General features: G+C 40.4%; 1 non-coding gene across 1 annotated transcript; it reads right to left on the bottom strand.

The window, feature by feature from the left end:
* Positions 1-993: 993 nt before the first annotated feature.
* Positions 994-1,100, bottom strand: LOC141616436 (small nucleolar RNA R71). The gene has a single exon (XR_012530784.1). It is a non-coding gene; the product is annotated as a small nucleolar RNA R71 (small nucleolar RNA).
* Positions 1,101-13,106: the final 12,006 nt, after the last annotated feature.

The raw sequence follows: 13,106 nt of genomic DNA, 5'->3' as shown, positions 1-13,106 counted from the left end.
CCTAGTGCCTTTAATCAATTGTTTACACCCTTTTAATTCATCTTGCTTGTTTATTTTCATTGCTATTTTAGTTTAGTGACCTTCTACATCAACCCAATTTGTGACACCCCTTAGACACCGCTAGTTACAATAGAAATCTCATTTCAACTCCCGTCCCTTGGGATCCGACCTTTACTTACCTCTTTACTTATTGTAGAGTTGTGTGTGAAGTTATAAATTGTATTTTGATTCGACCGTGACCAACGACCACATCTTAATTTGTGACCCGAACGGACTAATCGCATCTAAAATGGCGCCGTTGCCGGGGACGGTGTTTGTTTGATTTAGATTTCTTTTTATTGTTATTAGTTGTGTCTTTCTTCTCCTTGAGGAAGTAAAGCTCCTCAAGGTTTCTTCTAATCATTTTCGAGTTGTTTGATATTTTGCATGTCTAGAAGGTTACAAAGTGATTTGCTACCTTTTGACCGTGAAATCGAAAGAACCTTGACGAACAATAGGAGACTTGTTAGGAGGAATTTGAGAGGAAGTGAAGTTGTTCAACCCACTAGTGAGTTTGTCAATCCTTTCGCAATAGAAGGAGAAGAAAACCCATTACACATTACCCCACAAAATCCATTTACAATGCCAAAATTCTCGTCACACTCCGTACCCACCGAGGAGAACCTACCCAATGGTACTCCTACACCACAACATCTCACCGGAAATTTCATTGCCAAATCCGCCTTTATCCAATTAGTTGAAAGAAGCCAATTTGGGGGGATGCCTAGTGAAGACCCTCACTCTCATATGGAGGCTTTTTATGACTATTGTGATGCGATCTCACAAACCGGTGTAACTCAAGACCAAATTTGATGGGTCTTATTTCCATTTTCTCTAATTGGCACCGCCAAACAATGGTTGAAAGGCCTTGATAAGGCTACTCTCGGAATAGATTCTTGGAAGAAGTTGGCTCTAGCTTTCTACAAAAAATTCTACTCACCGGAAAAGACTAACATGCTAAGAGCTCAAATTACGGGTTTTAAGCAAAGGGACGAAGAATCTTTGTATGAAGCTTGGGAGCGTTTCAAAGGAATTTGTCGCTCATGTCCTCATCATGGACTTAGCGAATGGTTCTTGGTTCAACAATTTTGGAATGGTCTTTATGAAGACTCAAGAAATATCCTTAATATGGGATCGAATGGGATGTTCACCGAGGTTGATGACAACCAAACTTGGAGCAAAATTGAAGAGATGGCAATCCACAATTCACAATATAGTAGACCTCGCAAGGCTACTAGAGGAGGAAAGCACGAAGTGGACGCCGTTACTCAATTAGGTGCCTAACTAAGCTCCCATATCGATACTATCAACTTGAAGTTCGAAAAAGCAATGGCTAGACTTGAAGAAGTCTCAAAATCACCAAAGCATCATGTCAATGCCATGACGGCATCTTCATCAATCCCAAGTGGGATATGTGAGAATTGTGGAACTTTGGGTCATGACCCAAGTGAGTGTAGGGGAACAACCGAACAAGTTAATGCTTTCCAAGCATATAAAAGTGGTACCCCTTATTCAAATTTTTACAATGAGAATACCAAATTTCATCCAAATCTCTCATACAAAAGCCAAAATGTTCAAAACCCACAAACAACATACACTCCACCACCCATGAGAAATCAAAACCAAAGACCCTTTTACAACCAAAACCAAAGTTATCAAAATCAAAACCCATACAATCAACAACATGACCAAGGTTTGGATGTCCAAAAAGCGGTCCTCCAAATGCAAAAGAATCAACAAGAGTTTTTCACTCAAATGCAAAAAGATAGTCAAGCAAAGGAAATCACCATCAACAACATTCTAGCTCACACCAAGATGTTGGAAACCCAATTGACTCAACTAGCATCTTCAAGCTCACAAAGACAAAAGGGGCAATTACCACCTCAAAGTAATCCCCCTAGACATGAAACGGTTAGTGCTATCCACTTGAGGAGTGGCACAAGGTATGAAGCACCGAAGAAGCAAGTTGAGAATGAAGTTGTGGAAGCTAGTGATAAGGAAGAAGTTGTGCAAAACTCCAAGGTTGGAGAAAAATCAAAAGAAGAAAGTTTAAAGAAAAATGAAGACAAGGCTAAGGAGAGGAGCCCGTTGTGATTAGACTTCCTTTTCCAAGTCGTCAAGCCAAGCCCAAATTTGATGAACAACTTGGAAAGTTTATGGAAATTGTGAAGAATTTGGAAGTCTCAATTCCTTTCACGGAATTAATCAATCACGTGCCGGCCTATGCGAAATACATGAAAGATATCCTCACAAAGAAGAAGTCCATCCGGAAACTTGAGACTATCGCCTTCACTAAGGTGAGTAGTGCAATACTTCAAGGGAGTTCACCTCCAAAACTAAAGGATCCGGGAAGCTTCTCAATACCGTGTACCATTGGCGACACGACGATCAACAAAGCCTTATGTGATCTAGGGGCTAGTGTGAGTGTCATGCCGTACTCGGTGAGTAAAAAGTTGGGGATGAGAGAGCTTAAATGCACCAACATCCCACATCAAATGGCCGATAGATCGACGAAGACACCATTAGGGATATGGGAAGATGTCCCCGTGCGAATTGGGAAGTTTTTCATCCCGGTGGACTTTGTCATTGTTGATATGGAGGAAGATTCCAACATTCCAATCATCTTAGGAAGACCTTTCCTACACACCGCGGGTGCGGTGATTGATGTGAAACATGGTGAGCTCACTCTAGAAGTGGGAGATGAAAGTATAACTTTTAATCTTGACAAAACCATGAGAGCTCCCCATTTGCATGAGCCATGTTTTATGGTTGATCATTATTGTCGGAAAGATGAAAGGAAGAAATCGGAACTCCAATGGAAAAGGAAAATTGAAGATGCTCCATTCAAAGATCAAGTGAATTGTGACAAGGAGAGCTTGCAAAGCTCATCAAAATCAATCAAGGAAGAAGAAGATGGCCTCATTGGCCAAGAGAAGGAATTGAGAGAGTTGTCTCCATCTAAGCAAGAGATTTTCAATGATCAACTCAATGAAGTTTGTGGTCTTTGGGACGACGAATTTGAAGGGATTTTCAATCCCTACATTGGACATGTTATTGACCACGATCGACAACAAGGGCCAAGGTCTATTGAGGACCTCTACCATGATAATGAACAAGCTTTTGATTACTTCTTCAAGGTGTTGAGCAACATCAATAACACCTTGAACATGCCCCCTTGACATCTCATCAAGAATGAGAGTTTGGTGGAGTCCTCCCTAAATCACCACTTGTAAATATTTCTAACTCCCTAACTTATATTTCAATTCTTGTATTGCATTTTTGTCATCTTTGGATTTATCTTACGTACTTTGATCAAAATAATTGTCATGTTTGAGAGAAGTGAGGGAGGGACTAACGATTTCAATTGATGTGTAGTGCTTTTAACTTAGTGTGGGGATGGCAATTGCCTAGGCTATCCATGCCTTAGTAGTGCCGCCACAATGACGAACAGAAGACTTGAAGAAAGAATGGAAGAATGGTATGGGAAATGCTTTGTGCACGGATGGAACTGAATCCGTGTACACAGGGGAAGAATCCGAACGGATTCCCAAGAATCCGCCCGTCTTTTGCAATCCGAGCGTCCTGCAAAGAATCCGCCCGTCTTAAAGAATCCGTCCGTCTTGTATAAAATTCGTCCGTCTTTGCAGCTGAGGAAAACAAGCAAATTTTTCTGGACTGAAATCCGTCCGTCTTTAAGAAAATCCGCCCGTCCCGTGTTCAGCAAATCCGAGCGGATTGTACCAAATCCGCCCGTCTTTAGGCGAGTTTTTGCAAAGGTAGAAGAACCAGAATCCGCACGGATTGAGCCTAATCCGCACGGATTGCCCCTGCAGTTTTGAAATTTTCGGCCTCTTTAAAACCCCTACCACCTTCATTCATTCATTCATTCATTCATAAACACTACCCACAACATCAAATCCCTCATCCTCTCCATCAAAAAAAAAAAAAAACAAAAACCCTTAACAAAATTCACCAAACACAAATCAAACCATCCTTCCAACAACAAATTAATCATTCATCCTTCATCAAAAATCAAAACCAAGCACAAAATCTTCAACCTTTGAGTCGATTTTTGTTTTCATAAAGGCAAAGCCTTTCACCTTCAAATCGATTTGGGCATACTATAAATTGAAGATTTTCCACTCTTTTCTTGGTTTAATTCATCAATGGCAAGGACTAAGGGACCAACAAAGGCACCAAAGGCTAAAGCACTCTCACAAAGGCAAAAGGCACTACAAACAAAGAAAGCATTGGCTATGGTGGTAGCAACACCAAACTTGGAAGTGCAACAACAACAACAACCTTCTATAGGAGCAACAACACCTTCTACTCCGGTAATTAATCAACTTTTGCATTATCCGGAGGTAACTTTCATTTCCGATACCCATAGAAATACCTTTGTCAAGTTTGCTATGAAGTCATTACAATCCACCAAATTCATATGTAAAGATACCTTGGAAAAATTGAGGTGTTCTCATTCTATTGTTCCCATTTTCAAAATCCAAAATGACAAATTAATTTCATGCATAGCATAGTGTGTGCATGAACTACACCCATCCTTTGACATTAGCAATAGTGTCTTACTCGGTTTGGGGAAGTTAATGCATACACAATGGGAGGTAATCTAAATTATCCTCTCCGTCATAACAAAATCCATGCATCATGTAGTGTAACTTAGAATAGATTGCATGTAGTGTAGAAATCATGCATCATCTTTGCATAATTTCCATCACTTTGGCCATTGAGGACAATGCCCATATTAGTGTGGGGATGGGAATTCTAACATTTAACTCTTATTCAAAAATCCAAAAAAATTGAAAAATTTCAAAAATCATAAAAATTTGAAAAATCGAAAACCCAAAAACATGTTTATTTCCTTTTGTATAAATTGTCTTGTATATATTGTGTTTGTTCATCCTTGTTCACATTGATCGACTACGCCACATCCGAGACATGAGGATATTGAAGACCGCATGGTATGATCTTTCCAATCTCCTTTTTCCTCTTTATGTTAATGACTATGTGGCTTTATTTTGATTGATGCGGTACAACAATGTGAACTTAGGATTGCATCTAGTGTATATGTCATATTAGTTGGTAGAATCACTTGCATTAGGGTGTATAAATGTTAGTTGCATCATGGCATGTAGTTTGCATGATTAGAAAAATTTTGCGAAACCGTCTACTTGGGAAGCTTGACAAGTGTATATAGGCCCTAGTAGATGCGTTTTGTTCTTAAGACTTTGCTTGTTAGAATACTTGTAAAACACCCTAGGATGTGTCATGCTAGTATCCTTTGACCCATGGATTAAGGCCTAGTCAAGAGTACCTTGTGGTGTGATAACTCCTTGGCTACCGTTTATTCCAAGGTGACCCTTGAAACCATGCATCCATCCATCCATCATTCATCCATATTCTACCATACATTTTGTCATCAAAGGGAATGGGCACAAAAACAAAAAGAAATCAATTTGAGTTCAATGAAATGAAAAGTGAAAAAAGTTTGCAAAATGCATCAAAAGAAAAGAGGAGTAACAAAAAAAGAAAACTCCTATGCTTCAAATATAAGCCACCCTCCCTACATATGGGGTGACTTTGAAAATGTTCAAAAAGAAATGCAAAGAAAAGTTTAAAGTTGTCAAGTATTGAAATGCCAAAAATCAAAAAGAAATGGCAAGAAAGTGTTCTCAAATGTTATATGCCACAAGAAATTGGGGGGAAAAATAACAATGAAAGCAAACTCCCAAAGTGAAACTCAAATATCTATCGATCCCTTTATCCATCGTATCCATTTTTGTGCATGGTAGAGAGGGGACGACCCTTCTTCTTGTCTAGGCAAGAGGGGGAATTCCGCGATCCTCCAGTGTTTCTAACACCATAGGGAGTCTACTCTTGACAAAAGCATTTAACGATTGAGGACAAAGGTACCCTAGCTTGACACAACTTGGAGGTGATTTATTGGTATCCTTCTAGGCTTAGTAGTTTGAAGAAATTGCATCTATGAAGGATTGTGTACCCTTGAATTGCTTCCCTTGTAGATAATTTCCGCCACTTAGATGAGGAAAGTGGCTATTCTTTTGTAGATGCATCCATTATGTGATTTTGTGTGCTTAATGGTTGGATGTGTCGCCATTTTGGCAAGACCCACCTTGCCTTGCAAGAAGGCATCCTACCTCATGGTTGTCTTGTTGTGAGTTGAAGGGGCGGGGTGAGACCCGCGAATTGTCTCATATCGGCTATTAATATTAGGATAGGTTAGTATTGGTCCTAGTCTTAGTCACCTCTTTACTCGGGACGAGCAAAGGTTCGGTTTGGGGATATTTCATGTAACCATAATTAGTGCGCATTTAATCCCCGAATTAGCCTCGTTTCCATGCTTTTTAGTGCATATTTGGGTCATTTACTATCTTTAGTTCTTTGTTTTGCATATTCTTTGAGATTTTGATCCCTTGGTAGGAAAGGAGTAAGAATCTTGCATTTTCACGGCAAAACAAGACTAAATTGATCGAATTCAATGACCAAGCATCAAGGAGAGACAAGATTAGAAGGCCTTTGTACATATTATAGTAGAAGAGCAATGTTGAGAAAAGATCCTTGAGTCTCCAAAGAAATCCCCAAGGAATTTATGAAGAAAAGGGAAGAAAAGAAGAAGAATTGTTGCTGACTGACAATCCGAGCGGATTGTCACTAATCCGTCCGTCCCGCAGCAGCACAATCCGAGCGTCTTTGCCACAATCCGCTCGGATTCCACCTCCACAATCCGCCCGGATTCAACTGAATCCGTTCGGATTCAAACGCCAGAATTCGCCCGTCCCGACCTTATTCCGCCCGGATTCCTCTACAGCACGATTTCTTCTCCAAGCTACAAAGAAAGACTCCCTTCCTTCGAAAAAGACCGGAGTCTCCCTAAGTAGGGACTTAATCGTCATTTAAGCTCTTAGTTAACCTAATGCATCCTCCCTAATTTTCACTATAAATACCCCATTAGTCTAATTAGAGGAGCATGTTCTTCTTATCAATAATTAGTGTAGTTAATATCAATCAAATCTCTCTTTAATATTGTAATCAAGTATTAATCAAGTTTTAATCCAAGTTTTAGTTCCTTAATCTCTCTCTTGTTCATCCTTTATTTTGGGTAATTGAAGATTATTTGGGTATTATTGGGGGATTGACAACCTCTCAATCAATCATCAAGTACTTCTATTATCTTTGCTTTATTATTGGAATCATTAGTAGGTATAATCTCTTAATCCCTTTTTAATTATTGTTAATTACTTTCATTTATTCATCATGTTCCATTTTGTTGGTATGATTGACAACCTTGCTAGCATGATCAACATGATAATGAGTGAGTAGTCTCTTAGCTAGGGTTAAATGGGTGATTAGGGGAAACCAACATGGAGAATGATTCATGCTTAAATTAATTTGCATTCATGGTTTATTTGCTTGCTTGTTTTGATCTCAACTCATGCACATGTTATGTTTGATGAAATGCTAAGCCTATGAATTCTTGCATTTACTATCATCTCCTATCTTTTCAATGAGACTTGTAAGACATAACCCAACTCGAGTCTCATTAGACCATGCATGTTGTTGAGTAGGGAAGATTAAGTCGACTTGTAGGTGTTGTACAATCTAATCGATTCGGCTCCGGGACCCAAACTTTCCTAGGATTGTAAGATATAACCCAACTCAATCCACCACAACAATAATTGCTTGCTTATAATTTGAGAACATGTTTGTATGATCATATCCCATGATTCCCCTATGATCCCATGACACCCTAGTGCCTTTAATCAATTGTTTATACCCTTTTAATTCATCTTGCTTGTTTATTTTCATTGCTATTTTAGTTTAGTGACCTTCTACATCAACCCAATTTGTGACACCCCTTAGACACCGCTAGTTACAATAGAAATCTCATTTCAACTCCCGTCCCTTGGGATCCGACCTTTACTTACCTCTTTACTTATTGTAGAGTTGTGTGTGAAGTTATAAATTGTATTTTGATTCGACCGTGACCAACGACCACATCTTAATTTGTGACCCGAACGGACTAATCGCATCAGTAGGCTAAATAATAGGATGTAGCTTATGGGACAAAAAGGCAATCTAGCTATGTGGGGTTTATGGGTAAAATGAGAAAAGGGGACCGCTACCACATGTGTCAACAAACCACAAACCGAATGCATACGGGTATTAAGCAGATAAAGTTCATATTTATGCATATTGATATAACATGTCTCATAAGGAGTACTACTCATATTCCTAGATGAACTGATCATGAATGTCACCAGTTATAGGCTCTAAAACTCAGAAAATGATGTAGTTTGCCAAAAAGCTAAGTCAAGTCTCAAGATTCAGCGAGATAAATTAACGAAAACTCGTAGACTATGCATATGTGATTCTACTAATAACATGTCAATTAAGCACGACTTAGGCATAAACAGATGAAAATGCAATGTCATCATTGAACTACTACCGTTCCGACTCGACCTACATGCTAAAATAAACAAGCATTTTTTGGATTTTTGATTTTTTTGAAATTTTTCAATTTTTTTGGATTTCTGTATATATAAGAGAAATGAAATAACAAATGTAAACTAAAGTGCAATAAATGTGAAACAGAAATGCAATAAAACATGTGAATGCACTGCAAAACCCTTCCCCAAACCAAATCACACAATGTCCTCATTGTGCAAAATCATGTAATGAAATAAAAGGGAAATGGGAATTTGCGATAAATAACTAAACAAGACATGAAGCTAAACTCGGAAACTCACAAGACTTTAAGCGCAGCAAAAGGAAACCTCCCCAAACCAGTGTGAGCTAGGCGGTTTCAGTAGCCAGCAGTGCTACCATAGGTACCTGAATAGAAACAAAAGTCCTGCGCGTAATTTTGAGAAAGCAATTTACGAAACGTAAAATTATGTGCAAAATAAAGAAACGGAAGAAAACAGAAATGAATCGGACAATAAAGTGGATAAAAAACTCCCTCAACTCCGCAAATCGACCAAACACAGCAGGGGAATGGTCGTGAACAGGTACAGCAGCGACGGCGGTCGATCGACCATAGCAGCCAGTCGATCGACCAAGGTGACAGGAACACAAGCTCCTTTAGCTGTAGCAGTCAGTCGATCGACCACACAGGCGCCAGTCGATCGATTGAGATACCTGCTGTAAGTTTCTGATTTCTTCGAATTAGCTCAATAAATTGAGCTAATATGGTCTATGAACCTGCAAATACACATAATAACGCGCCCAAAAATTGCGCAAAACCCAAAGTAACAGTCTAAAGTCTTTAAATCCTAAGCAAACATAATAAAGCAAAGTCTCGCGCACACAAAAGCAATAAAAAGCCTAAAACGCAATAAATTATCTAAAACTTATGAAATAAAAAGTGTTCATCCGCGAAAAATGCGGAAAATCTCCGACCATGGCTTCTGGCTATATGAAGTACCCTCCACGGTGCTCAACCTCTTAGCACTTCATTCAAGAACATCGTCCGACGGGTCAATATCAGAAGCATCTTCCCACACTTGGACATGCTCTTCATTCTCGAGCTCCAAGTCTGAAACTGTAACTCGAACTGGCGCCTTCTTGGGCTCCTCATCTGGCTCCTCATCTGGGCCATAGCTAAGACATCCTAGACCGCCTCTTTGAACGATTGGCTCCTTCACAGCTGGAGCAATGAACGGCTCTTCCTTCCCCAAACCATTTCCTGCAATATCCAAAATAAAAGAATTGTCCTCCACAGTGCTCCCAATCTGGGGCGGAGGTGTCACAACAGGAATAGGCATGGGTACTAAAGTAGGCATCTCAGAAAGCACAAAGTAAGATTTCTTTTCAGAAATCACATTACAAGTAACTGGCCACATAGGGTCTTTCTTCCTAGGGGATTGGGCAAAAACAATGGACTGTTTGCCCACCTTAAAGGTCAAAGTTCTTTCCCCTACATCAATTACTGCACCAGCAGTGTGCAGAAATGGTCTACCCAAAATAATAGGAATGTGAGCATCCTCGGGTATATCTAGAACAATGAAGTCAACGGGGAAAAAGAACTTCCCTATTTGCACAGGGATATCCTCTAAGACCCCTACTGACTGAACTGCAGAACGATCAGTCATCTGTACAGTCATATTAGTAACTGCAAATCTAGTCAAACCCAACTTCTTAGCTAGACTCAATGGCATAACACTAATGCTAGCCCCTAAATCACATAATGCCTTCTCAATTGAGAAGGTACCAATATTACAGGGGACAGAGAAACTACCTGGGTCAGCTAGTTTACGAGCAGCAGTGTGAGTTAAGTATGAACTAGACTCCTCAGTTAAATGCACATACTCGACAACATTCAAGGACCTTTTCTTAGCTAGTAACTGTCTCATAAACTTCATATATGCAAGTACTTGATTAACTAGCTCTAAGAAAGGTATTTGCACATTAAGACTACGCACTAAATCTTTGAATTTACCGAATGTTACCTCATCTTTGGTTGGCACTAGTCTTTCTGGATAAGGGGATGCAAGAAGCATCTTAGCCCTCTCCTCTAGGTCTCTCATACCGGCATCAGTGGACTTAGGCTGGAAATCCACTACTTTATCCTTGTTATAGCTCGAACCTTCTTCAGACCGTCTCAGGAATGAACCATTAATCGTCGCAGGGTCGTCCTTTGGAACCGGAACTGACCCATCAGCATTTGGATCTTGCCTCAGTAATTTCGGAGCTGTAGTACCCCGAAATAAGTAGTCCCTCAAATTATCTGGCATTGGAGGACGAAACGGTTCGACATCAGCAGCATCCTCAGTCGATCGACCAGTGGGGTCGGTCGATCGACTGATCTCTTTTTTTCCAGAATGATCAGAAAGGTCAGAAAGTGTCGCTGAGGAATTAGGGGCAGTCGATCGACTGGGTGTCACGGTCGATCGACCGTGATCGCTGCTGTTCGTCTTTTTCTCGCTATTTTTCTTCTTTCCTTTTCCAGCAGATTTCTCACCTTTTTCAACCATAACTCCCTCGAGTTTATCCTCTACAGTAACGGGTCCAGTAAGGGTAGATCCGCTCCTTAATGTGATTGCATTCAGGGTCTCTTTTTGATCCGGCTGCGACGGTAAATGCCCCGGAGCTCTAGTAGAAAATTTACTTGCTAGCTGGGCAATCTGAGTCTCCAACATCTTTGTACTAGCCTCTCTAGCCTGAGATTCCTTCAGCAGCATTCCCGTCAAGCTCTGAAACATGTTTTTGAGCTCAAAAGCCTCAGAACTTTAAGACTGCTGCTGCTGCTGAGGTACATAGGGTGGTTTCTGGTACAGTTGCTGGTTATGAGGGGGCACATAATTCTGCTGCTGCGGAGGTGGGGTTGGATTTTGGACATTATGGCTACTCCACCTCAGATTTGGATGAACATTCGGCTCAAAATAAGTGTTGGTCTGCCTATAATGTTGAAAAGCAGCACAAACCTCATTGGGACTAATACAGAACTCTGCAACGTGTCCTTCTCCTCCACACCTCTTGCATGAAAAAGGACCTTCTGAAACAGCGTTCACTTGGTAAATACCTCCCTTTTGAGATCCTCCTCCTAGCTCATACTTATCAAAATGCGCAGTAAGAGCTTCTAATGCAGCTACAGAAGGAGATTCAACAGCTCTCCTTTGATTTCCCCTAGAATTCCCATGCTCATCTTTATGGGTGGCCATATCTTCAATAATTTTCCACCCTTTTGTTCCTCCAACATTCTCCTGGAATCTGCCATTAGCTGCAGCATCCAGGATAGCCCTCTGATCGTCATAAAGCCCATTATAGAATTGATTGCATAGGCTCCATTGCTCGAACCCATGGTGCGGAATAGATCGCACCAGCCTCTTGAAACGGACCCATGCCTCATGAAAATCCTCATCAGGTCCTTGCTTAAAGCTCGTGATCTGAGCTCTAATCGCGTTGGTCTTTGATGCAGAGAAATATTTTTTTTATAAAATGCTAACGCCAGCGAGTTCCAATTAGTGATCCCATTAGCAGCTCGATTCAGATCTCTGTACAACTCCCTAGCAGCATCACGGAGTGAGAATATGAACATCGTCTCCTTTACCTGGTCCTGGGTCACGCCTGCTGGTGGGGGTATGGAACAGCAGTAGTCAGTGAATATCTCCATATGTTTGGCTGCATCTTCATTTGCAGCTCCCCCAAATTGGTTTCTCTCAACCAAGTTAATATAGGACGGTTTCGCTTCAAATTTCCTATCCGTCCCAGCTGGCAACGCGAATCCCTTATAGAGATTCTCAGCTTTCGGCTCAGAGTGACTGGCTATACTAGCTTCTTCAGCCATATCTGGAGATGTGACGGTCTCAGCTGATGAAGTAGAAATAGGAGATGAAGGTGGATCCTCCTCAAATAGCGCGTTCTCGTAGTAACTGGACAGAGTACTCAGCTCTTCCTCTGTCGGCAATACTCTAGATGATCGTCTCAACTCACGCAAGGATTTCTCTATCTCAGGATTTAACGGTAGCAATTCACCCCCCTGTGACCTGCGCATAAGAGGAAACTACAAGTAGAATATGAGAAACGTTTAAGGAACAGATGTCCCTTAAACATAGAGAATAGACTAAAATAAATAAACAACTAAAACTAGCGCTGCCTCCCCGGCAACGGCGCCAAAATTTGATACCTGTCGAAGTGAGTATCAAAAATAATATTTATAACTTCCGAACTACTACTATAGCTAGTGATAGTACGAGTCGATCCGCAGGGAGGTAGGGAGATAATAGTTGCTTTTAATTTTAGTCTAAGGGTAACAGTTTGAGGGGGTTTTGATATGAACTAAATCTAAATATAATAACATAAACTAAATATGCAAATAAAAGTAAGGGTTATTTAATATAAATACTCCAAACTATTAGGCTCCTTCTCCAATTACTACAAACTTTAATTTAACTAGCATTATTACCAAGTATTGCATCCATTCTCATTCAATAGAATAGGAGGAAGGGCTACCTAGTTAGTAGGTTACCTTTCTTGTAACCCTTCTCTTCATACTCAAATCACCATTAAAGGCCATTCTCAAAACCGAAGGT

Source organism: Silene latifolia, chromosome 11, assembly GCF_048544455.1.
Source record: "Silene latifolia isolate original U9 population chromosome 11, ASM4854445v1, whole genome shotgun sequence".
In the NCBI taxonomy this organism is placed as follows: domain Eukaryota; kingdom Viridiplantae; phylum Streptophyta; class Magnoliopsida; order Caryophyllales; family Caryophyllaceae; genus Silene; species Silene latifolia.
The sequence above is the reverse complement of the archived record's forward strand: the minus strand, read 5'-3'. Positions and strand labels throughout refer to the sequence as shown.